Source organism: Lagopus muta, chromosome 28 (assembly GCF_023343835.1).
Source record: "Lagopus muta isolate bLagMut1 chromosome 28, bLagMut1 primary, whole genome shotgun sequence".
NCBI classification, from domain to species: Eukaryota; Metazoa; Chordata; class Aves; order Galliformes; family Phasianidae; genus Lagopus; species Lagopus muta.
In genome coordinates this window covers 974,255-1,001,558 of record NC_064460.1, presented here as the reverse complement: position 1 = coordinate 1,001,558, position 27,304 = coordinate 974,255, and the positions used below count along the sequence as shown (strand labels likewise).

At 42.9% G+C, this 27,304-nt stretch overlaps 1 protein-coding gene, 1 long non-coding RNA gene and 1 pseudogene across 2 annotated transcripts in view; all 3 read left to right on the top strand.

Annotated features, from left to right (window-relative positions):
• LOC125685572 (UPF0669 protein C6orf120 homolog) overlaps nucleotides 1–12,641 on the top strand; it is a 35,444-nt pseudogene extending 22,803 nt beyond the window's left edge.
• Nucleotides 1–27,304, top strand: part of LOC125685440 (AT-rich interactive domain-containing protein 1A-like) — a 109,847-nt gene that overhangs the window by 58,331 nt on the left and 24,212 nt on the right. The window lies entirely within an intron of this gene.
• LOC125685476 (uncharacterized) lies at nucleotides 17,759–22,171 on the top strand. Its single transcript, XR_007373438.1, has 6 exons — nucleotides 17,759–18,145; nucleotides 18,594–20,094; nucleotides 20,587–20,668; nucleotides 21,301–21,412; nucleotides 21,507–21,575; nucleotides 21,673–22,171. It is a non-coding gene; the product is annotated as an uncharacterized LOC125685476 (long non-coding RNA).

Here is a 27,304-nt window from a genome sequence, read left to right as displayed (position 1 = left end):
GAAGATATATATAGAAGAAAATAGTGCTGACAACACAACCTCCAAATGAGTTTTGGTGATCTACTTTGGTCTATCTTATCTGGTTCTGTGGATTGAATACCATTAACACATAGACAGCATTCCGTTTGCTCAAGCTGCTGCTCTTCCTGTTCACATTCATTCAAAAGGAAATAAGCTGCATGATCCAAGACCAATGTGAGATACAAGTGAAAACACAGAAAATGGAGAGAGAGGTGTCCTTCAGAAAGGGTTGTACAAATCCCTTTATGAAACTAAAGAACACGTGCTTACTGAGTTAGTGCTCTTCCTCATCCCAGACCAACCACCCCAACACCCACACCACTGTATTTTTAATTACTTTCAGTGATGGAAGGGCTAAATATGTCAATAATTAATTTAAATTTATGTAGACTTTTCAAAATAATTTGAGTATATAGACTGTCATCCAATATTTACATACCACACATCTGTATAATGTCATCACAAAACAGTTGAACTGATGATCAAACTGCTTTACTTCCTGCATCAAAATTCTTAAGTACTAAGACAGGCTTTTAGAGTCAGGAAAGCATCATTCAAAAAAGATTATCATCTGAAGCACTGTTTAAACAATAAAAGCAACTCAATTATAAGAAGTCATACATTTAAATATTAATTATCCCTTAAAAGATTAAGGGAGTAGAACTTCATGAAATCATATACATTTCATTAAGAAAAAAGTACTTAAGAATCCATTTCCACTTTCCCAATGCCACTTCTCTTCTCCACCCTGCCCCTCAAAATTTTATTTCACAGATAATGGATGACACCTTCTGAGGGACAGATAAATGATCTGAATGTTCTGGCACAACAGCATGAACTTCATGCAACTGATCTTCAGAGAGCAGAGATGCTTATGGTAAGAAAATTTCAAGCTATGTGAAATGACTGGCATGCAATTTCTCAACAAGAAAAGCCAAGACATATTGTACTAGTCATTGTATAGACATGATATAGGAACGGCGATTAAAAAGACAGAAATACTTTAAATATAGTGTTGCTTAAATATTTTGATAAAGTCATTTAAAATATTATGAAAATTCAAAATCTGAATTCCAGACCTGAGCATAATACTTTTGGAAATTTTCTTAAAATGCTTACTTGAGATTTCTGAAGACAGAGAATGTTCTCCAATACTGCATGCAGTATAAGAATTACTGATAATCCCTTCGCCCTACTTACTCCCCCACTGCACAAAAGTTTCTTTGTTCTGTCAATTAGCTGGTTCAACTCTTTCATCTAAATATCACTCCTAAGACAGCCCTCCATCCCACCTTACTCCCAAGAAAATCTCAGTTCAATCAGTAAAAGGAGTTTCATGTATTTTCACTGCTCTGCTGATGAGGATTTAACTCACCGTTTTAGGTCATCCTTCGCCGCATCTAGATGGAAACTTCATAGATGAAATTCAGCTCCACAGCACAGCAATATAAATGTATCCATAAAATAAAACTGTGCAAAGCCTACAGCCCGCTGGAACATCTCTTTTCCCTGAAATGCAAGACAGGTCATTGAGAATGGATTCTAAGACACTAAACATCTTTTGTCTGAGATAGCTGGAGCTAAAGCATAATTTTCCTGTTAAACTAACCATAAGCCAGAAGGTTAACCTATCACCTAGTTGCCCTTCCTATTTCTGAAGTTTTCATTTTGCTTAAAATAATTGGCAGTAAAGTTAAGAGTATCTGTAGTCAACTGAATCCAATGCCATTGAGTCTAAACTTCCATGTGAATTGTGGAGTAACTATAGGAAGACAAGCAGAGCTGAGCCAATGCAAATAGAAAATATATAGCAGATGTTAAAATAAAAATCTTCCTGACACGTCCACTAGAGTTGGCTACTGTTCTAGTACCCAAAATACTGATAAAGATACATATTTTTAAATACTTTTATATCCTGTGGTTTGCATTGACATAATGTACTCAGTGATACACTTGATTGCTGTCCTAGGAAAAGGCTCCTGTGTAATATTTACCTGGATTGGAAATGACAAAAGCAATGACACAACTTGCTTCTCCAAAGCCTTTAAAAAATACATCCTTCTTTGGATTATATTCAAGAATTCTTTTTTATAGTTTTAATAGATACGTAAAAACTGAATGATCTTCAAATTAAAAAAAAAAAAGGAGTATTCTGATTCTTTTGAAACAGAACTTCAGCTTCTAACATGCCTTAATGACACCAAGGACATGACTCAGAAGATCACCTTCTGAAGTGTTACACCACTAATTTGCAAGTTGTGGTGGAAAAGTGATAGAATGGGGCCAAAAGCAAACAAGATAGAAAATCAATGGAGAATTAGAATCATTTGATACATATTAGCAGATTGCACAGTATTGCAAGTTAAAAAATGATGACCAGGCAGCAGATGCCAGATTTTTCTAGGAAGTTACCTAGGAAAACCATAGCTTTTATAAACAACACCACACAAATTTTGTTGTTCTGTCTCCACAAGGTCACAACAGTACATTTAATGAAACCATTCATACCAGAATGCTGAACGCAACAAATTGTAGTTGGTTGAAAATAACGGATGTTTCTGCCTCACAGTTGATTGGAGGAGAACTTTCCAGTGGATATTCTTTATTTTTACTTCAGAAAAATAAAAAAATTAAAAAAAAAAAAGGAAAAGCAGAAAGAAAGGAAAAATATTGAGATGTCTAAACCTAGTTTATTACCATTTCAATAATGCAATAAATACCACCTGCAGAGTTATTCTAAATATTTTTATATGTATATTTCCTGGAGAATTTATGCTAAATCCAGAATAAGCATCAGAATAAATTAAAAATTATTATAATTAAATTACTCACATCAGTAACTATTACGAATTTATGAAATAAAGAATTAACACAGCATTTTACAAAAATAATTTAAAAAATCAAATTTCTTAAATTACATAATTATCTAGTGAAATTGATTAAAAATGCAAACTACCTTGCTGTGAGAGTAAGCAATATGAAAAATACTTCTGTATATAAACAGAAATAGGACATTGATCATCTACTTAACAGCATACTGAACAAAACAGTAATTGTTAACTAGGTTAAGCCACCACAATAACGTAAATTAATTATGAAATCATCTGAAGTATTTATCTCAGGGCTTGTCTATGTGCACAGCTATTAAAAGTTTAAGAAACAGTTTAAGAAAAAGAAGAAAAATAGCATTCATCCTTTATTTTCATGTTTGCAACACATAGAAGAATGATTTTATATAGTAGAAAGAGAAAAAAACGTGTGTAATATTCCCATGTAACACACCACATCAATTAACCAAAAAATGCCAGCTTCTTAAAAACATTAGCTCTTGTGTCCACAATGACTATGAATTCACTCATCAAATAACCATCACAGAATTGCAGGGGTTGGAAGAGACCTCAAAAGATTGAGTCCAATTCCCCTGCTAACGCAGGTGCCCTACAATAGATTGCATAGGTAGGCATCCAGACAGGTCTTGAATATCTCCGTATCTCAGTAGCCTCTCTGGGCAACCTTTTCATGTATATTCTATTTAACTCCATTACACTAAACTTGATCAGGCTCAAGAAAACACAGCGTTAGAAGTAAATGAGGCGTATGATATGAAATCATGAAAACTCACTGTGTCACATTCAGCTATTTTTCTTATTAGAATTGCAGATGAAGATCTGAATCACTTGCTACAATCATTTTACAGCAAATTTACAGTGTGTTTTAGTTCCATAGATACTCCTAACTAAAGTTATAAGAGAAGCAGTTACAAAACATTCACGATAGAATTCATTTAAATTTGTTCCTCCTCTAAAGCAGTTGCTATATTACCTACCCTTCAAAACTGGTCTTGCACTTTGATACATTATTTTAGAAAAAAGAAAAAGAAAACATACCTGAGTATGATAAAAAGCTTTTTTTTTTTTTTTCACTATATAAGACACAGTAATACTAGCTAACTTGATTCCAATATGACAAAAATAATAAGCCATCCCATAGAAGATTTCAAATGCATTTTTAAAATCTGTAGTTTAAAGGAAAAAGTTTCAATTAAAATTGATGCAGTGAAAATAACCTAAGAACCTGGTGATATTTTAAAGGACTCACATATTTTCTTCATTGTGGAAACATACTGAATAGTCACAGTGTTCAATTAGGAGAACAGGAAATGATGCTTCCACTGACCCCTCTGGTTTCATGCTGTTTGTTTTGCAAAGCTCAGAAGCATTTTGCCTTTCACCTAAAAAAAAAACAATCAACAATATAATCAGTCAACAAAACAATGAAATAAGGCAAACAGAAGGGATTTAAGAGAGAATTAAAAGTAATGCAGTAAAATAGCATGAAATAAGACCACACAATCTTTCCATTTCAAAAGATGGAGATGTCTTGAGCCAGAGAATCACCTTGCTGAGGTGCAGTCGTTATTCATTTGTAAGTACTCAGTGTTATAAAAATACCACTGTCAGTTAAATAATATATCATGGGGGCTCTGGTCTAAACGTAAAACAACATAGCATAGCAAAACATATAGCATAAAATAACATAACGCAGCGTAAAATAGAAGATTCTTAGAAGCTCCAAAGGTAACGGAGAAATGGTACTCCATTTTGACAATGGATTATCTTTTTTAGGAATTGATTTTATTCTCACATGTATCATGCAATGATTTACAAGCAGATACATTATCCAAGATGTTATTAGAGACACATATGCGTAATTCCTCCCTGTATGCCAACCCCCACCTTCATATCAACTTCAGTCAAACATTCCACGTGACTGAGATTCAAAACTCCATCACTTACACGAACCTTTCATGGCATAAAAGGCACACACACTCAGTAGTCAATAACAATTGAAATACAGCAAAACCAGCATACTAGAAGCACTATGCTACCTAATTCTTCTTCAGATTTCCAGATTTTATTATAGAATTTCTCTTGCTCTTTCTTTAAGTCCGTATGTGCCACACAACGGTAACTATGATCACTGCTTAAACTGAAGATCCAAAGCTGAAAGAAAACAAAAGAAAAGCAACTGCAATGAAATTATACAAATATGAGCTAGAGGTTCAGTACTGAACTCTGCTTATGTAAGTAATGAATTTTTACTCATCTTACCTGGGACCAGAAATTAAATTACATCTATCTACATCCCAAACTTTTCAAAGGTAATTTCATTATTAGCAGAAGAAGCCATTATCAATTTGAACAGCATGTCTAATTCCCATATGTTTATGTCTTTTAAAAACAACTCCTCACAGACTCACCTACAGTTAAAAATCCTAGGCTACCTGCGTGCAATTGCTTAATGGGCCACATAAGTTAATCTCATTGATACCTTTGTCTTTTTAGGCATCACCATATTTACATATTTAACATTCTTCATGACCCATTGAACACTTACACTGAAGGAAGAGAGCTTCAATATGCCACAGAAAAAAAATCAGATTAATTTATTCCTAGCATTAAATTAAAGAAGAATTCAAGTGCTTCAAGTACATTTATTACATTTTTCTTAGAATTCCACCACATTAAAATCATGGTCTCTCCCATTTATGGTTATTTGTTTTTTTCTTGGCCAAAAAATGAGAATTCTGCTTTTCATCTTTTTTCTTTTAAAACAGATACATATAGTATCTCAGTGTACATATACTCACTGATTGCAGTTCTAAAAACTTTCATGGTTTTGAGAAAAAAATTGCATTTTGTAATAAAGGTGTTACACTGTTATGTTTGCTAAAATAATTGTTGTAGCATTTTAAAACTAGCATGCAAATTGTGATGCTTCTTGATAGATAAATTAATGATTGTTGACTATTTTGTCACAGAGAGATTATTTGTTTTGTCTACTACCTGTCCTTCAGCACATCCAGTGATGATCTGTCTCTTTTCGTCGTCAATTAGTAGACTTAGCAAAGGAAATTCTGTTCCAAAAAAGTTGCAATCAGTTCCAGAATACACAGGAATCAGAAATTTTATTCAAAATTGCTAGCTCCTATTTATAGAGAAAGGTAAAAACAAAACAAAACAACAACAACAACAACAAAACCCTAAGGCAAAGGGTCTTCGCTTTTTTTTTGTTGCAGTGGGTTTTCCATTTCTAGATCTGTAGCCTGCCTTCCTAAAATGCTATGGCTGTGATTTTCAGTAACCTTCTATCTACACTGCAGAGGCCGTGGTTTGCTGCACCCTTTCACCCAGGCTTAAGCAGCAATATTTTTCAGAGCCCCGTTGTCAGATCACCTACTGCTATTCTCATGGCCTTGCTACCACAAACCAGTTCAATCAAAGCAACTGCCACAGGCTCAGAGGGGAGTCATTCCTTCTTCCTCTTCTTTCCTACCATAGGTTTGAGCTCTCCCTTTGCTTTGAGGCATCTAATAATAGATAAGCACAAAGCTTAACAACCATTTCCCATGTAGTTCCTTCCCCCAGTCGAAGTGTGCTCCAACTGCTCTAATTGCACCATAAGCAAGAACAACCAGCACAGAATTGGAGCATGTTCTGGTGAAAACCATATGGTTACTCTCAGGAAAAGTTCTGTTGGAGAGGAGCGTCCTTGCTGCACAGATGCTTGTCCTCCTCTCCTTTTGTTCTCATCTTTCTATAAAACACAGCTTTTGATTTTAAAGTCGATGTATGCCTTCAACAAGCCCTGCTAGTAAACCTACACATGGTACACTTACAGTATTTCTTTTCTTTGCATTTCCTACAAAAAACTTGGAAAAAAAAAAAAGCACATAGACAATAGAACTATTTGCACATCTCAGTAAATGCCAACAGTTAAACGCATATTCTGTACAAGAACTGTTTATAAAAATACACTGAAACTATCTACCCACTTTAAAGGAAAATATATGAGCTAGCATATAGTTTACTAGAAATATTTTTACTAGATCAACTAAACACCTACATACTGATTTTATTTTATTGTTCAGATCGATACATTTTGCTGTGCAAAAGTATATAAAAAAGGAAAATTTACCTGTTAATATCCCTGACTGATACATTAACAGTCCAGTAGAATAGTCCCATACCTATAGGGAAGAACAAAATAAGATAGGCACCTACTTAGATCTTTAAGGAAAAAAAAAACTTTTAAAGGCCATCAAGTGGTGAAAACGTGGAAATGCAGCCACTGAAAGCGATGCAATATTGGAAGGTTGTTTTCCACAGGGTTTGTTTATTTGTTTGCCTCCTTATTGTGTCGGGCTCTGTTTAATCGATAAGTGCCAGAGTTTATTTGCCAGATAATAAAAATCACCAAAGTTAACACTTCACTATACTGTTTTGACTATGAAAAACCTTCATTGTCATTAGAAATAGATAAATAAATAAAAATAATTAATTTTTATGATAACTTTGCAAGCAATTCTTAAAAACAATATCTTGGTCTCTATAATATCAAAGATGACTTTTGCTTAGCTTTCAGCAAATATTTTTAGGAAAAAAAAAACAACATTAATTCAAAAATTCATTAATTCTATTATTTTTTTTAAAATGCAGCTCAAGAATTTCCTTGCCTTGAAGCTTCTGTCTTCAGACACCAATAGAAGCATATTTTTCTCCCACGTGCAAAACTCAGCAGCAGTCACTGGAGCCAGGTGGCCATTCAGTTTAACTTCTATGGCTTCATTCTACGAATAGGAAAGTCAAAATAAAAGCAAAACAGATTTCAAAACAAAACTGGCAATTAATTCAAGGTCTTAATAACTAAGAATTATTGCTAAAAATAACATCAGACTTAGGTTCAAATTATAAATTCAACAAGATTTTCTTAAGCCAAATATAGCCACGTATATCATTCTGCTGGCAGAAAACACCACATGTTGCATTTGCTTTTTCAAAGTGAGTGATAAAGGAGTAATTTTTCAGATGTTTTCATAACACTGAGATATCGTTTAACTTCAACACTTTACTCTGTCATCATTTTTATGACGTGTCATTGATAATGCTATTCAGCATTCATTTGTATTTGTTTTCTTCTAAACAAGAATATGAATGCATACAGCACCACATCATGATTTTATTGACAGTGATGAACTTTAAGAAACAACAGCACTGTGGCTACAAAGAATGGCATCTCACCTTTGCACTTAACATGTAGATTCGATTTCCAGCACATACCTGTTGATCATCTGGACTAAATCTTACATGAAGAACCAATCTCAGAAGAGTTCCAATAATAATTCCTTGAGGTGTTAACCCTGCAGCAATTTTATTTTTACTGAGATTTAGCAAAATCTAAAACTCTGATGCAGCAAGATTCTCACAAACATTGCACAGCAGCTATCTAACAAGACATTTATACCAGTATCTGTCAGGAAAATATACAGAGTAACCCATCATTTAATAATATAAAACAATATGGGTTGGAAGATCATCTAGTCCAATTAGACTAGGTTATTGGAAAGCAAAGCACAGAACTATATACCAGGAAGATTTCTCCATCTACCTCCTTACCTAGACCAGATATGGTACTCTTTGCAACACTAATAATAAGCATGCATATCAAATCTCACTGATGTCAAGGATAGAATTTATGTAGCAGAATGGCATGTCTAGAGAACCTAGTAGTGCCTTGTTCATTTTGGAGACAGGAAATCCTGATTCAAACCCAGCAGAGCAGAGATTTGAAAAATATTTCTGAATATTTTTGATGAATATTTCAGCCACTCAACCACTAAGCAAGGGAGACTTTTCTTCTCCTGGTTTTAATTCTTCTCTGGGAAAAGGCTGAACGGGGGAGTACACCACTACAAATCATTGCATAGTAGGATGAGAAGAATGGCTCTGAGAACAGACATTTTTCATCCCTCTTATCACCACATCATTATGTTCATCTCAGTCGTTCTGCAGACCCACATTTTATGATGCTGCCTTCAACACTGTACAGATTTTGGACATCTTATCAAGTCTTAGGATTCCATAGGCTGCAAACTAACCAGAACACAGCCACAACAGCTACAGATGTCTTTTTCTAGGTTTTACTCTAGACACTGAGGAGTCTTTCTATAACAGATTAAGGTATCAAGGTTTATCAGCATGGAGAGATGAATCACATAAAGAACTCAACTTCCTGACATTTGATAAAAATAACGTGAAAAAAAATAGTTCAAGACTGTGCAGAGAGCAGTCTGGGCAGAGACAGTCTACACAGCATCTGCTGAAGAGCGTGTGGACAGAGACAGAAAGGTGAAGAAGGAAATCTAGCAGCAGTGAATCTGGCTTTCAAATGTCTTTATATTAAATATACACAGACTGTCTACTGATCTCCCACTAAGTGACTCTAATTAATTTCCATGTTTGTTTCCCCTGAATTTTTAGTCCAATTTCATGCCCACTCCCTGAATCATTCCCTGAAACTCTATGTTATACTTGCATGGATTAAAGTGTACTGATAACATTCATTATAAAAGTATTTAAAACATTCTCATTTCTTTACGAGCGTTTTTTTGTGTTTTTTTTTTTTAAATAATATGTTTTAATAATATGTAGCTTTGCACATTCACTGTGGCAACGTGAGTTTTGTGAGTACAAAACCCAATTCCTACACATTAAATGATAGGCAAATCAACATCATTTTTAACAATGATTTTTTCTCCATGCCTTCCTACAGCATACAGCGGGAGGCGTTGTTACCTGTGCAGCAGGGCTGCCAGCTGTATTGCAGACGCACAGCTCGTTGCGATTCAGCGGGAAGGCGCAGTGCTGGTGTCCGCACGCCACCTGGACGAGGCATTCCGGCAACCTGGACTTGAACCCTCGTGGACGACCTCAGGGTCTTCTCTCCTTCCCCACGAACAACTGTCGCCCTCGCTTTCCATCCTCCAGCGGGGCACCGCTGGCGGCTCGGGGTGCGTCCCGACCTCCGAACTGCGCGGGATCGGGACGAAGCCGCCCAGCAGCCGAGCAACGGGCGGGGAGAGAGAGCTCGAGGGAGGTCACTATGGCAACTGCATCGCTGCCGACGGGTCGCCGAGAGGGACAAGCGCCGCTGCGCGTTGCGCAGTCACACGGGAGCAGGTGGGCGGAGCGGGTTGCCAGAGCGACGGCCGCGCGTGCCGCCCAACTCTCGCGATAGCAGAAAGCTCAGTCTGCTGCTAGCGCGCAGCCCCGCCCGGCCCGCCTGCCGCGGTGCGCGGGAGAGGCGGCGAGGGGCGGCGGTTGCGGGGCGGTTGCGGGGCGGGGCTGGGAGGCGGCGCCCGCTCCTCGCGCCGCTGTCCGGGCCGGGTTCGGGAGGAGCGGCGAAGCGAGAGGGGCGGCGCCGGGCCCGGAGGCTCTTTGAGATCGGCCTCCGCGCTGCCTCTGTGCTGCCGCTGCCGTCCGGGTGTGCCGGCCCGCCTTGGGGCGGGATTTCTCCGCGCCGCCCTGCCCTGCCGCACGTCTACGGAGCCGCGGCCTCGCAGTCGCCGAAGCCCCGGGGCGGGTTGGAGGTGGGCTGCGCCGCGAAAGGTAGAAGGCTGTTTTTCTGTCGCTGTTCGGAGGGGTTTTTGTTGGTTTGGAAGGTTACGAGGGCGGGGCTGTTCTCTTGTATGCTGTCGTTGCAGAATTGGGGCCTTGTGGCCCGTGGGACCGTAAGCTGGGAGCTGTAGAAAAGTTGGTGTGCTGTTGTTCCTCCGTCTGTTAGCTGTAAAACCCGTGCGATTTAAGTGACGTTTCAGTGGGAGTCATGCGGTTTGTTTTGATGCTACCGGGTTACCAACAGTGTAGTAATTGCTGTCGTGTTTAAGGTAATTGTACAGGCTTTGCAGAAGGCACGAAGTGATGGAAGCCATCTGAAGCTTCAAAGCACCCTTGACTGGCATTTAAATTCGGTCAGCTGCATTCTTTGGAAGTCTTTGGCAAGGTTTAGAGCTCGTGCATTGAGTGCAGCTGTTGTGCTGAGGCTGCCTGGGCAGCAGCGTGCAACGAGGGAGAGGAAAGGGTGCGGGAGCCTTGACTGTGTAACAGCCCCTTCCCTCTCTGCCCTGCCCCAGCAGCCTGAGCTGTCGTGTAGGTAAGTGCTGTAAAGAGCTGAGTGTTCATATAGTAACAAGAACTTGAAAGTGCACACATGCTTCTTCAGTGACAATATGCTGCTTTTGGGCGGAGAAACAATCTACACATCATTTAGCACGTTGTGTTTTCTCAGTAAATAACCAGCTTTTATTGAAGTTGCTTGATTTGGTGTGAACAAAAACTGATTCCATCCAGGAATGAAATATACTAACTCTAAATCGTTTTGTGTTGGCAGAGTACTGGACTTGACAATAGGAAGAATCAGAATAAAACGTAAGAGCCTCACGCTGGAGGAGAATCCTGATAGTATTTGTGGCAGCTTGAGTACTATGTTTGGTAAATACCTTTGAGGAAGAGGATGTACCTGAAGAATGGATTCTTCTTCATGTTGTTCAAGGCCAGATTGGAGCAGGAAACTGCAGCTACTTGAGACTAAATCATGAGGGAAAGATAGTACTTCAGATGCAGAGTTGAAAAGGTGATGCAGATTTATGTATCTGATATGACTCTTCACCCCAGCTTTGACGAGTACGAGTTACAGTCTGTTACTTGTAGCCAAGACGTTGTCCACATAGCAGCACACTTCTGCCGACCAGTGGGAATAGGGATTTATGGGCATCCCTCCCACCAGGAAAGTGAGTTTGAAATGAAAGTCTACTATGATCGAACAGTCGTACAGCATCCATTTGGCGAGGCTTCCTACAATCCAGAGGAGATGGAGGCAAGCCAGAAATACTTGCACTCTACAGAAGATGAATCTCAGGATGAAGAGTCTGTTTTCTGGACTATACTTATTGGAATCTTGAAGGTAATACTTGAAATTCTTTTTTAAATTGATACATGATGGACTAAATCACATTTCAGTTTGTGAAATTGAACATGAATAACTTTCTATAATATTTAATACTCTTTATTGTTTCCTGAAGAAGTATTCAGTTTACTTTTCGTAAATCAGAAGGAAAGTGGTGGGGAGAAAAAAAGCCATATTTAATTTTATATTGTAAGTTTTTTTTTCCCTAAAAGTAAAATGAGCAGCAACTGTGCTATTTGCAGTATTCTTCAGAGATCAGGACTTAAAACTGAATGTAGAGCTGGGGATCCCTAAACAGGTGCTTAGGAAAAATTAACTCCTAATGATTTTCTGTCATTAGTTCCTTGATAAAGAGTGGAATACAAACTGCTGCTCTGTAGTGCCCCCTCAATTTGGAGCATATTTAAAAATGAATCCTGCTCTTCTGACAGGTTACCTTCAGTATAACTAGCAAGCAATGGCTTTGAAGCGTACTGAAGTTGAGGGATGTAGGGTGAAGGAAGAAAAAAACCAGCCGAATAAGGGAATGGAGGGGCTATAATTTGACTGCTTGTGCTGTGCATCAGTCATCTGTAAGCAGAGGCCTGTCCAGTCACTCACCACCTCTGCAAATCCATGACCTGAATGCAGTGCATGTTACTTCAGTATTACAGTAGGGAGGGAAAGCCTTCAGCTGTTGTTACTTGTCAGTAGAACATTCTCATTCCTCATTAAAAGCAATGCAGTATATAGTACCTTAAGCCTGAGAGGTATTTTCTTACATCTCCCTTTTATAGCTTTTTGAGATTGATTTTTTTTTTTTTTTTTAATGTTTACAGTCCCTTTTTTTCCCTGTAAATTTATATCAATAATTCATTAGTTTGCAAAGAAAATTTTTTGCTGAAAGAAATTTTCAGAATATCGTAAGAAAGTCAGATTGTGTTCACTTTTTCCCTCAAAGTTAGTCTTTTCCAGGAGTACTTTTTGCCTTGTTTGAGTCTTTCAAATTAATTGCTATGCAAATGGTATGTATTTAAATTGCTCTGTAATTTTCTTTTCACAGAGCTTACAGATGAGTACACTGAAATAAATAAGTGTGGTACTTAATTTTATACAAATGGTGCATGTACCATTTAAATTTCATTATATGAAGCTTTTTCTTTTCGAACAGGAATTTGACTTTTTTGTCTAGATAGCAGACAGGACGTGATGAGAGACTTGTCTCACAAGAATGGTTATATAGCCAAAATTAAAAGTTTATTGGATAAAAAGAAAAACGCAGTGGTATTGTTCCTCCTAAAAGTGGTTGGTTAAATAGCACCAAAGTATCACTTCAATTTGTGCAGTTACATTTTGAAACAGCAAGGTTTTTTAGGGGAGTTTAGCCTTCCTTGCTGTTTTTGCCCCTTCTTCCTCCTCTTCTGGGGCTGGGAGGGTCTGACAACAATCACAAATCCAGCGACCTACGAAAAGAAAGTTATCAATTCATGGGAAACTACCTTTTTTGTATTCACTCATCTAGTTATGCACCTTTCACCATTTCAACAGGTTCTCAGCAGTTTGTAGCACTTTGTTTAATGCATAAAACCAGCTCTTCTTTAAAATGTGAAGTATCTTTTCTAAAAGGTACAGAAAGCAGCATGTACAGTTCATCATCCCTTGCCGACTCACTGCATGTAACAGTTGGTTTCTTCAACACTTGCGGATCTCAAGAAGGGCCAGCACTGCTAAGGCAGAGGTTCTTAGAAAAGAAATGACAAACTACAAGGTTACAAGTTGGGTTTTCATAGGAATGAGCGCAGTTCAAGGTTATGGGTGGTTACAGCAGAAGAGGATGGCAGTTAAGAATGTTGCTGTTGTGCCACAGGCTAGGAGGGCTTGTTTCCCAAACCAATGTGAGTTATTTCAGTGCAGTTGGGCAGCACAGATTAAAGTGCTGGCAGGGGCTCAGCACCAGACCTTGTACTAAAACCTGTTAATGGAGGGAAGGGTAACGGCTTAAGCAAAGAGCAGGAATATTAACTATTTATATTACAACAGCTGGAATCTCAGAAGCTGCTTTGCTCATTTTAAAGTTTTGTAGCAATATTATCTATTTTGCTCAGATTCTCTCCTTAAGTCAGAATGAAAGCTGAATCAGCCACAGAACCCAGACTGACATGAGAGCAAGCTCTAGTGCTTTCCCAAATGGGAATATATATTTGAGGTAGTAGTTACAGGGAATGCTGTCGCTGAATATGTCACCACAGACATAGCATGGATTTAGTATCATGTGAAAAGCAGTGCTGCTACCAGTTACACCTCTGAAGTTTTCTTTACAGGGCCTTGAGTTGGCCAGGAGATACCAATGAGCAGGTGATTCAAAGGTACAAGCTGCCTGAAATGTAGGTGCCTCACTTCCAGATATGGCATCTAAGAATAAAAAGGGCAAGGAAAGGTGTTTAAAAAGTTGCTTACAAATACTATATTAAGCATACTTTTTAATTTAGAAATTAAAATAATAGCACACTTTCTTAATGTGAAAGCTGTATTCCAGCAATATGCAGCAATACAGGTGTCTTTACAGGTTTCTTTTAAGAAAAGAGATCATTATTCTCAGTATTCTATGGAAATGTATATTTAAAACAAAATAGCTCCAAGTGGGTCTGGATTTTGTTGTAAAAGGCAATTACATTTCCTATTCAGGAATTGCCAGGTTAAACTGTGCACAACTAAATATACAGAAATAAAGCTTATGAAAAAATGGGACCCTACTGGATGCTTTCCAACGCTGTTGTTCATTCTGACCCTTCACACTGCTTTTAAACTTCTTTCAAAAGCAACACATCTATTGTGACAGAATCCCCAGGACTCAGAGGAGGTGGGAAGAGAACAATTAAATCTGTATTACCTGAGGGAAAAGCGTCAAGCCCCACACAGAAAGTGTGATAACCACGGTCGCATACATCACAGAGCATCATTTCTTCTTCACGATGAAGCTGCCCACACGTAATGCATGTTTTACACTGCATACATTGCCAAGGGTAAGTCTTAATCCTAGCAACAAGCTCCGGGGTCATATCAAGGCAAGAAGGGTGGCTTAGATTAAAACCAATATTATTACTATGTCTGAAATGAAATGTAAATTATTTAGACTGCTTTTACAGAAGCTGAAGCCGAGCTCACCTCCTGGTGAGATCTGATAGTGCACTGAACGTGTCAGTACACGTAACATTAAATAGGAAGCTTCAATGAAGGAGAGAACAGGCAACAGAACTGTCGTACACAAGTACAGAGACTTCCACCAAAAATCTGTCAGAGATTCTCTCTTACGAATCCAGTTAGTGCATGCAGATACCACTGTTGTCACACTGGGAGCAATGTATAAGGGCTTCAGCTTTTCCTTTCTTGGACTCCGTACCCTTCAGACAAATTCCACACATAGCATTTGGAATGACCTTTGGCTGGAAGGGTAGAAGAGGACTATAAATTCATTCCAGAAGAATTCACAGATTTAGCAGGAAACGTGTCTCCTTAACTCTTAAAATTAATGATTTATCTGCTGTGTGAACCTTAGTACATAGCACAATAACTGACAATGAGTGCTGTTTCAATCTTTGATTAACTATGTACAGTTTTGCATTTGGCACGCCTGTAGTGAGCATGGTGTAAGTTCAGCTGGAGTAGAGCATGTAGCAGTGTCTTCCCCTGAATTCATCAGCTAACAATCATGTAAATTACATGATGTAACATTAAAAATTTCAGGGATTTTGGACTTTTTTTTTCCACCAAAATAGAATACTTCTTTATGAATGGCCATGCAGATTTTCCATGTGGAATGCATTAAATACAATTTCCCCTTTGCATTGACTCTCTAAGTATAGAAATTTAGTTACAAAAGCAATAAACTAGATTTTTGTATTGTTAGTTTTAAAGTATCTGGTTAACAGTATTATATAGTGCTACCAGTCATAACCACAGTAAGAAATACCCACCATTGTACCTAATTATAGTTTCATAATATTTCTAAGAGATCATCTGGAGCCTATTTGAGTGCATGAGATGCATTTAGAAGGTAAGAGAGAAATAGGAGCCTGTTAAATTGAGCAACGTTTGTGGATTAATTTTGTGTCCAAAACGAAAAGACAAACCCACAGAGCTGTAACTCAGTGATGATCAAAAAAGATACGAGGCATTACATTTTTCAGAACATCTGCACGAGGACCAAGGAACAACCCAAGCATTGTGAACTTCAAACACATTTCAGTACCTTGTTGAGTTTTGACCACTGCTTAATAATTTCAAACCCAATTTCTCACTAATTTCAATATAGTCCTCACTGATTTTAATGACTATTGCCAGAGTTTTGAAAAGAAATGCTGCTGCAAAGGCACAGCAGCTAGAGGGAATTCAAGGCATATTCCATTTTCTGTGGAACCAAATGGCTCGTCAGTAAGAAGAACAGTCCCAGTCCAGTACCAACCATTTGTGGGGAGAAGAATGAAGTTTAATTAAAAAAAAAAAAGAAAAAAGAATATATTTAAAAACAACAAACAAAAAACAGATCTTTTGTAATGCAACTTATAGTTAAGTGCGTCTGTTGCCATGCCAGTTTTTATGCTAGTGCCTGTATCTAGTTAAAAAAATAAGAATAATCTGAACTCATATGTAAGCAGTCAGGACACATTGCTTGAGGATTCATGAAGTGTTCCATCTGTTTGAGTAAAAACACAGTTACTGTCTCTGATGCTGACTGGTCTAAACAGTTTTATTTAAAAAGAACAAAAAACACCATACCAGCTCTTCACTGGTAACTTCCCACAAAAGCTGACAGAGGCATTCATACAGACTTTTTTTGCTTATTTATTTTAAAAAAGCATAGTCAACCTGTTTTATACATAAATACAATGAAACAATAAAAGAAGTCTAACATTCACAGAAGTCTCTACAAAGTAATAAATATAAGCAAAAACACACGAAGTCTCTTGCTGTTAACTAATCTATGTGTCCTACATGTATACCTTCATACCCTGCTCCTCTCAACAAAAGTGGCACACGCTTAAACTTTGTCAGTGTTGCAGCATCTGCCCTTCTGTTGTTGGCCTACATTCTAATTTATATTGTGGTTGTGTTTTTATCTATTTTCTAAGTAAATCAAGCCTTTCTAGAATAGCAAGTGCACTTCTCTAATCAGACTTCCAGTTTGTTACAAATTTGTATCTCACTGCCTTCAATATTCAGCAGCATACTCCCTTGTACTCCATCAAAACTCAAGTGAGCTACTTTCTGGTCACTGTACTTGCATCAGGGTACGTGCATTAACACTGCTCTACATATTTCTAAAGTCAGACACTGATACAGGTGCGTTAATTAAAACTGCTTCCATCTACACTTACTTCACTAAATTGTGTTTATTAGAAATCGTGCATTTAGGGGGTGGGTAGGATGGGAATCACAGCCTATTAACAATACAGTTCCAAAGTATGGAAGTAATTTTTTTCTTTTTTTTTTTTTTTTTTTAATAAAAAAGGAAAAAAAAAAATGAAAGTGGTCCGTGAGCACTCCAGATGGGATGTCCCAGCACTGTGGCCCATTCTGCAGACTGAAAGCAGTATCGCACTCTCGTATCTTCTTGCTTCTCCTTTCTTGCCAGAGAGAGGTGCTGAGCCCGGTGCCAAGATCTACGTGAAAGCGGTGCAGGAGCTCCTTTCTGAGAGAGCTCGTCTCCAGGCTGGAGGGCTTCCCACAGCAGCAGGTCCCAGCTCAGGGAGAAGACCTTCCCCTGCCGTGTGCCCCCGCTCTGTTTCCAAGTCCCTGGCTGGAGGCGAACGCAAGGGCTTGGAAGCAGAGCAGCAAACAACAGCACAGCTGCCTGCTAACAAAAGAGCGAGGGCTCAGAGCGGAGGCAGCGTGCCGGCTCCAGCAGCACAGCCTGGGCCTGCTGCAGCACGGAGCTCCAAGCTCAGAGGTAAGAAGGTGCTGTGGTACCACCCTGCAGGGCAGTGCTGCCCTTATCAAGCACACTGAAGTTGCAGAGGGTTTGCTTTGCTTTTTCCTTCTCTGCAGAGGGGAAAAGAGTTGAAGCCTACGAAGGCCCAAGGCGCCATGTAACCCCGTCTCTTTCTGTTCCCTCCATGGTGGTCTTCTGCACCTTTCCACTGGAAATGTCATTCACTGAGAGGCTTCCAATTTCCTTTGTCTTTTTCCTGACATCTGTTTTTATGGTACCCGTGTTTCTGCAGTTTTGCTGCAGACAAAATGAATTCAGTTTTATTCTTGCTTTACAGCAAGAAGACAATGAAAAGCAAGAAGAGTGGAACTGAAGAAGGCTGCTCTGAGAGCTGCTGCTGCACATGCAGAGGTGAGTCCTTGGTGAGCGCAGACACGGCTCTTGCTGTGCTCAGCGCCTCCGTCTGTCAGACATGACAGATATTGCAGAATCCCAGGGCAAGCAGTGTAATAGAAAAACACCCAGCTGTGTGTTTGAGGAAATCAGCCATCAGTGAGAGCTGCCCAGGGGAGCTTGGATGCCTTCCTCCGGCTTGAGAAGGGCATGTTGGTAATGGCCGGAGGGTTTTGCTGTGATAAAGAGCCTTGCCATGTCAGGAACTGCGACCTTGGAAACCTCGTTCCCCCAGCAGAGCTTGAATCTTAGCATAGGCAGCTGCTGTGGGGAGTGACGCCAGTGACCTGAATGGCAGGAACGTGCTGTGCTGCATGGGGCCGTTCTGGAAGTGTCCTGATCAGACTTGCTTAAGGAGATCTCCCCAGATTGTTCCTGTCCTATCTCAACTTGCCTTTCTTTCCAGTTCTCCGCAATGAACAGCCTTGTGGAGATGATGCAGAAGCTGCAGCTGAAGGACTGAGAGGATGAGCATCAGCAGGCAGCGCTGCAGTGCGGCGTTACAGGGCAGCGTTCCGAGTGCCACCAACTCGGCACCACAAGTTTGGTTGTAGTCAATAAAAAACAGCCACAATTAGACATCGACAAAGAGCGCATGGCCTGATTTGTCCCATGGCATTCCATGAGCTGCTGTACTCCTACTGGTCCAGAGTAGAACCTATGCAGCTTTGGAGCACCAAGCCGCCATCCTGGCACGGTTTTTGGAGGCAGTGCTCAAAGGTCTGGGCTGTAATACCCCTGACAATGAAAACACAACTTGCATTTTAACGCAACACTGCTGTGCTTTGTACCAAATCAGTGCTCCTTGGGTCTCTGAGGTAGGACAGAGTGAAGGGGAGCGGCGTAAAGCTGTGTGCAGGAAATCTGAGGGTGGGAGGGCACTGCCAAAACCAGCTGGTGCATCTCTGTGCAGTTTTGCCTTCCCAGGAGGAACCCAGAGCTTCCCAGTAGTTTTCTGCTCCTGTACTGCAGTGTGAGCATAAGGTTCTGCTGCCTCCTTCTTCTGGAAGATCCTCTGCTGCCATGGACATCTGACACAGGCACCTGTCCTTTTCTGTTTGTTTTTCAATCAGGACACATTATGCCTGTTGTGTTTGCTGCACGTTACTTACCAAAGTCACCACGAAAGGGTTTTGATTTTCCTGCAGTCAGATTTGCTCTCACGTAACAAGCTTCTATAGCAAAGTCCATCTGACTTTTGAAATTATTTTGTTGAGGTTCAAGACATTCTATTCTTTATAGTCTTTATAACACCACCCTTCCCTCCTGCTTATAAGTTCCCATTTAATTACTGGAAGGCCACATCAGGTTTCCCCAGAGCATTCTCTTCTCCAGACTGAACAAGCCCAGCTCTCACTGCTGGCTGTGGTGAAGTTTTTCATCCACCAGGACGCTGAAGTCCTTCTCAGCAGGGCCGCCCTCCATGAGTTCTTCTCCCAGCCTGCACACATATCTGGGGTTGCCCTGACCCAGGTGCAACACCCTACACTTGACCTTGCTGAATCTCATTAGGTTCAGGTGCTCCCTCCCACATGAAGCTTTTGAAACAGCTTTGTGAAGAAATGAAAGAACCTTGAGAACAACAAGAGTTCTTTCAGGCTGGACATTAGGAAAAACTCCTCCATAAGAGTGGTTGGGCCCTGGACAGACTGCCCAGGGAGGGACTGCAGTCAGATTCCCTGGAGGCATTCAGGAAATGTTTAGGTGTGCGTATGGGAACTGCTAAGTGAGAGTCTGAACCTCTGATTGATCACCTGAGGCGAGCCATGAGTCAGCCAGAGGAGCACAGTGAAGGCCATTCAGCTGTGCTGCCCTCCTGGACGTATTTAAGAGCTGGCTGCCAGTGGGGAAGGAGCTCTTCTGGAGATTGGCCCTGCTGGAGTTTTGTGAGTGAGCCCTGGGTAGGGGTAAGCCTTCTATTTGTTCTCTTTTTGTTGTCATACTCTGCTTTGTTAAACTCTCTTGTTTATTTCATAATTATAACATCTTACTAGTCATTGATTATACAGTGGGGCACTGAGGAAGGTGAGCGATGTGGAACGCGTTTCTTTAGAGTCATTTCAGAACGGCATGTCACTTAATTGTGAACCAGGCAAGGGGGTGCAGAACGAACAGAGGCAAAACAGTGCAGGGTGGGATGTGGAGGGGGGGAGCTGAGGAATGCAGCCTTGTCTCTCTCCTGCACCAGGCACTCGTGATCATGTATTGGTTCAGACTGTGACTTGGAAAGTCTGCTAAAAGTCACAGTAATGAGCAATGGGGATGGGCAATGTGATAATAGCTTCTTGGAAACAGTTGTGATATTCCCTCCTATTCTAATTGTAACATCAGGATAATCTCTGCCTGACCTGGTACAAGGCCTTTCTTGCATTTTCTTCTCTTTCCCTGTGGTCCAACAGCCAATGATTTTCTGTACAAGAGAAACTACTCAAAAAACAGGACAGTTCTTCTCCCGGATGCATACCCTGGGGAGGATTTCAGGTCAGAACGCTGAGGGCAAGCAGCCATTTCTCTGCTTCTCTTTATCCCTTCCCTACAAGTAGCCCAGCTGCAGTGTCCTGCTCCCAGCGCCTCCCAAAACCCCCTTCTATTCCCACCAGGGATCTAAAGGAGAGTGAGTTGGAAGGAAACTCTCCTCTCAGGCCTCCCACTTAGCTACACCTTTCACATGCAGCAAAATCGTGGGCTTTGCTCTGCTCTGTGTGTCACTGGAAGAAAGCACTGCATTGGAAAATGAGGATCTCGGGGTCCCAGGGCTCTGAGGACTGTGGCCACCACATCTGTCAGAGTCAGGGGGTCTTGGGAGAGTCCCCATCGTCCCTCTTCAAGGGGATGGCACCGAGTCGCTCCTATTATGAGAGCGAGAGCAGGTTCTAGTCTATGTTCACATCTTTATCCTCAAGAGAATAACTTTTAAAAGTCAGATAGCCTCTGCTATAGAAGCAGATGTCAAATGTGGCTTTTCTCCACGGAAAACTGATGCCTTGCAACTTGGAGACTAACGTATATGTGTGTAGAGATGTTTTTTTCCCTTTTAATTTTAATAGTAAACTGAGTCTATGCTTTTAATTCATGATGAAATGCTAAAAATGTGTACTCTTGTTTTCTGCCAGTGCTTGGCTGACGGAGTTTTTGGCCGTTCTGTGGCATGGAATGCAACCAGCATGGAAGCATCGTTTGTCGCTGTGGATTCTGAGTAAGATTTCTCACCCTCTGCTCATGATGGTAAGAGTTCAGATGTCCAACGAGAATGCTTGAGCTCTGCTTCTCCAACATGTGTTTTTGTGTAAGTAAAATTGAACCAGTGACTCATTTCTAGCAGTGGTGACCAGCTCAGATGTGTTGGATGGTATCGTGGACGTTGAGGAGCTGCTCACCTGGATCAGCGGTGAGTTTGAGGATGCAGAGCTGGTGGGTGGGTGTCTGCACAGAGTGGGTGTAGCAAGGCAGCTGTCGCTGTTTGGGGGATGCTTTGGCTGTTTCAGACGTGGCAGGTGCTCTCGAGGATCCCTAGGAGAACCAAGGTGGTTACAAAGTCAGAGAGAAATACCTGAAGGGTGACCTGCTTCAGGACGAGCTGCTGGGGGAGGTAGACAGCCAGGAAAGAGAACAACTCATTGCATGGATCAGTGCCACGGAGCCACAAAGCCCTGATGTCTCCAGCAGGCCTGCCCCTCCTTGCTTCATCGCCCAGCTCCTCGACTTCCCACAGTACAGCAGGAGGTCAGCGAGGAAGCACGGGCTGCTGCCTGGACCCCCCCGACCCACTGTGGGGGCTGCTGCCATCCCTCGGGCAGCTCTCCATGCTGCAGGGCTGGCCTTTGCTGCTGCCTGCTGTGGCACCACCAGAACTACCACTGCCGACCCCTCTGGCTGCTTCTGTGCCTCCTTTGCTCCACCCTGCACAGCGCGTGGATGTGGTGGATTTCACAGTTGCTTGTTTTTTAAAGCAATCTCTTATGGGGAACCATACAGAAAAACTCAGGTTTGAGCCCCTATAATTTCCACAATAGCTCGTTCTGGTGTCCAGAAGTTTGTACTACTTCCCAAACATTGGCTGGGGATGTCAGGGACAAAATGGAGGTCAGCACTGGGGGTGTGCTGGGGACGTGCTGAGGACATCCTGGGGTTTGGGGGAGGAGGTGGCGGAGGTGGCCAGTGAAAACGGAAAGAGAGTTTTGTTTTACAAAGATGGTTTTGTTTAATAAAAATGTTATCACCTGACGAAGTTCTGGCGGGGATCTCCACTGAGAAACAACATCTAAGATCACCCAGTCCAACTGTCCCCCTATCACCAACATTTCCCACTAAATGGTGTCCCTCAGTACAGCACCTAAACACTCCTTGAACTAGGGATGGCCATTCCACCATTTCCCCTTCCATAAAGAGGTAACTCTTGACCTTTAAACCTAACCCAAAAGGGTATCCCATCACCATGACCCACAAGGGTAACTGCAGACAAAGGCAATAGCAAATACAGCTGCTTTAAACCAGTCCTAAATTACCCAAGAAAAGTAAAGGACACAAACCTGTAAATAGAATGAGCCAGCAGAATGAGGAAATGAGCAGGGATTTCAGAAACGGGCCTGCTGTCAGGGAGGGGAGCTCAGGCCTGGCCCAGCACCACAGATCACCATGACACGACACAACATGGGGAGGTAGCAAAGGTGGCAGGGCTAGTGGGAGAGCTGGCGGAGCAGGAAGGTGGGATGCCTGGCAGTTTGAGAGGGACTGAGGTAGCCTCACCCATCACAGACACGGTCCGTGCAGCAGACAGCTGGGTGTCTGACATGACGTAAAGCATCTTCGTGGGGCTGGCCGTGGTCACTGCAGAGAAGGAAAGAACGTGGTCAGCAGCTGTGGGGACAGGGCACCTACCCTGGGCTGCAGCCCCGACAGCAGAGTTGCAGGGCTTCAGACTGCACTGAAACCCCCTTGCCTCATTTTGTTTTCAGAGTGACTCCAAAACAAACCCCAGCACTGTCACAGCCTGGGCAGAGCACAGCAAGGGAGCCCCAAACCTTTCAGCTCCCTTTCTAGACCCCTCAGATAACTCAAAGAATCCTCCCTCCCTTTAGCAATCTCACCCTCTCCCCGGGCAGCTAGGACCGCAGGCTTCTTCTTGGCCAGGAGCTCTCCATCCCACTCTCACAGCTCTCACACAGCTCAAGCATCTTCAGCTCTACCTGATACGGCTTCTCAAGCACCCACCTGCCTTTGCATTACATGCCTCTATCTGCCTTTGCTTTGGAAGCATGCACATGCTTCCCTTTGCTAACCAAGCCCACAGCTGTGTTAGCTTTGCATGCACCTGCCTGCCTTTGCTTTGCAAGCACCTTCCTTTCCATGGCCTAGGAAGAGGTCTGTTCTTCATTAGCAATGCCTCTGTACACACTGAAAACCAGGAGGAAGAGTCCATGACACAAAGTCAGAGAGATTCTTGGAGCACAAGGCACCATTTCACAAGAACAAGCTCCCCACCGTCTACGTGAACACTGTTCCACTCCTGCAGCACCGTTAGCCAAGTCAGGGCTGTCCCACACACATCAGGCACTTCCACTGCTAACTCTCTCTCACGTAACTCGCGATAGGATTCAAGGGAAGTTGCACCAGGGGAGATTCAGGCTGGACATTAGGAAAGACTGCTTCTCCAAAAGAGTGGCTGGTACTGCAATGGGCTGCCTAGGGAGGTGGTGCAGTCACCCACCCTGGAGGTGTTCAAGGAACATTTAGGCCATCGTGTTGAGGGACACAGGTTAGTGAGAACTGTTGGCGACAGGTGGACGGTTGGACTGGATGATCTTGTAGGTCTTTTCCAACCTTGGAGATTCTAGGATTCTATGACCTTGCTAATTATATCATGGCTATGACCATTTTCAAGACATGCTACTTCATGTAGGCAGATGAATTTCTTCGCTACTCCCCTCCTGCCCCAATGGTGGTCACACTGCATCATCCCCACTTGACGGGCTGGAACAGCAGCCTGAAAGTACAAGTTGTACTTCTGGGTTTTTCAAGTCCCTTTTAATCTCAGGAGAGAATAGAACAGCCTGAACAAAAAGGGCGCAGCGGGGCTCTCTCTAGGACACCTGTCGTCGCAGCAGAGTTCAGTTACTTAAAATGCACCTGCAGAACCATCATGCGCAAACAAGGAAAGAAAACAAGTCCACGACGCCATGAAGGGCACCTAGCTCTTAGTAGGTGATACCTGCTCCATGGGCACAGGATGCACACAAATTGCCCCTCATCTCTACCCTATCCCCCACCCGCCCCCCACTGTTCCCCCCTTTGCTCTCCCCCTCCTCTTGGCCCCCCACCCCCCCCCCCCCCCCTAAATTTCCACAGCCATTTAGAGACTCTGTGAAAAGACAACATAAGGCTCACGAAGAAGACTGGATGTACATGAGGTTTTTCCCTTCCCTGGTGCTACAGCACTGCTTGTCTAGATGATACGTATTGTTCATACAAGCACCAACCGAGCGTGGCAACAAACAACTGAAATGGCATTTCCCCTGCAAATCAACCAGCCTGTCCAAAGATCTCACCTCAGAGACTTGCCAAAAAGGCCAGAACCATCACTTCCTTTTAGCAGGCTTACTCACAGAACAGCAGGCTTCTCTTCACCGTGCATCACATGCACACAAACAGGCTGTTTGTGCAAGGAGGGCAATTTCACCTGAGCACCTCACCATAAACGTTGCCTCCGCCCTGCCTTTCTGCAGAGATACAAGGATAAAAACCTCAGTTCCTCCAAGCAACGACTGGAAGGAACTCTGGAAAATTCTCCATTCAAAAGCAGCTCCTTTGTGGTCTTGGTTCCTGAGGGCTCCTTTGGATCACCTTTCAGGCACAGTGTAAGAGGTTCTCTTGTACAAATCCATCTACCTTGGTACCTTTTTCCACCCCAAAACTAATTCGGACAGAGGTGTGATGCAGACGTTGGACACTGAGGAGAAGTGAAAAAGAGCAGAAGAGAGGATCAAATTAAGGATACGGGTAAGGAAGAAGAGCAGAAGATGAAAAGCACGATAGGATACAGGCAAGACAGCAAAAGAGATGAACAGGAGTGGAGAGAATAAAGGTAAGAGACGATGAGAAGGATAAGAGCAGAAGGAGAACAGACAAGAAAGAAACAAGCGCAGAGAAGAAGGATGGAGGTAAGAAGCAGACAAGGAGAAAAGCAAAAGAGGTATTAGCGGATACAGAGAAGACAAAAGCAGAAGTGGTGAGAAGCTTGAGAGGCACAATCATTGAGGCAGAAGGTACAAGTATTCCTTTGTGTGCCCACACAAAGCTCTTGAGGAGGAACGAGGCTGCTCTCCCACTGAAGCTGAAACGAAAGTTTGACAACTATCACTCGTGGGTCCTTTTTGCTAAATTCATACGTTGGTTCTTAAACTGATGTGCTAAGCCCTGCTGCTGAACAGAGCAGCCCACATCAATCCCTGCTTTTCCTTCGAGGATTACGATGTTCACATCCTAATCCTCACCACCTTCGACCTTTCTTGCTTAGAGACACATCTCCAACATCCAATCACGCTACAAGGAAGGACGCATACATACAGCCATTGCACACACCATCCCCACAAATAACTTCTTTAGCCACTGCAATTTGGGAAGCCAGGAAGTCACGTTGGTTTCAGCTCACATTGTCTTATGTTGAGCAGTACTTCAGTTTGGTGCCATATCTTATCTATAGCTGCTTCAGTTCTACCCCTCTGATCTACATGAACACAACAACATCATTTACTGCTGCACGAACTCCTCCTTGTGCACATAACAACATGCCTGAAGCCTTTCTATGTTGCAATACCACCCAGGCCAAGCTTTGGACTCTTCCCCTTCTCTTCTTCCCTTCTGCCCCTCTCTCCTTCCCTTTCCCTTTCCGTTCCTTCCCTCCCTGCATCCCCTCCCCCAAATCCCCTCTCCTTCCCACTCCCCCTTCTCCCTTTCCCCTCCCCCTTCTTCCCCTCCCTTCCCTTTTTTTTCCTCCTTTTTCCATTTCCTTCCTCCTTCCTCCCTTTCCAGCCCTCCCTTCCTTCCCTCCTTGCTCCCTCCCTCCCTATCAGCCTGGCTCTCATGGTGTTGGCCAGATCCCCATCTTCCTTTTCCCATATCTCCACGTTCTGCCCACATCCCACCGTTTCACTGCATCTCCCTGTGGATCTCCCACCCCACAGCAGCCATCCCCGGAGCTCTGCCCTCTTCCAGTCGCCCCCCCACCTCCCCAGGAGATCCCTGAACGCTCTCCGTCCCCCCCCTCCCCCCCCGCTGCCCCTCGAATCCCCCTCGGACTTCAGGCCGTGCGTGCGGGCTGCGTTGCCAGGCGACAGCACGCCCTCCCTCATGGCGGCGCCGGAAGCCGTCCCCGCGGCGACAGCGCATGCGTGGCTGCGTCTCCATAGCGACGGCACCTCGTCGCGTCCGGTGCTCCAGCGACGCGCCGTCCCCGTTCAGTGACGTCATCACGCTGCGACCAAAGGACGCGGCCATGCGGAAGCGGACCGGGGCCCCACGCCGCTCCAGCGCCGCGGCGGCTTCTAAGAGTGGGTGTTCGGGGCGGCACCGGGGCTGGGGCCGCTCGCTGTTGGCCCCGTGGGGCCTCTGTGGTGCTCAGGGCCTCCGCTCGGCGGCGGGAGGTGCCCTGTGCCCCCCCGCCCCTCCCCTTCCCCGCTCGGTGTTTCACAGCCTTCCCTCCCCCCCCTCACAGCCCATCCCCGCCACGGGTCGCCCACGACCCACCGAGTCCCTCAGTCTGCCCCCTGGGCTTACCCTATGCCCACCCCCTGCCTCTGCTTCCCCCATTCTCATCGCTGGACTCCTCTTCTATCCCCTCCCCTAAGATCCTCACCACCGTGCCCCTTCCTTTAATTAGTCCAGATCCCTTACCCCAATTCCTTTAACCTGTATACTATGGGGAGAAAATAAAGACATTCCAGCTCGGACTAGCAAAAGACCTCCAGAGGTATAAGCAAGTTAAAGATTGTAACTATCCATGCCAGACAGACCCTCTTGACATGATCACGAGACGTCTAGCTCATACACCTGGCATGGGTGTCAGCAGATGCTATAAAGACCATCGGCAAGCCCCGCCAAAACTGAGATGGCTTTCTGGAG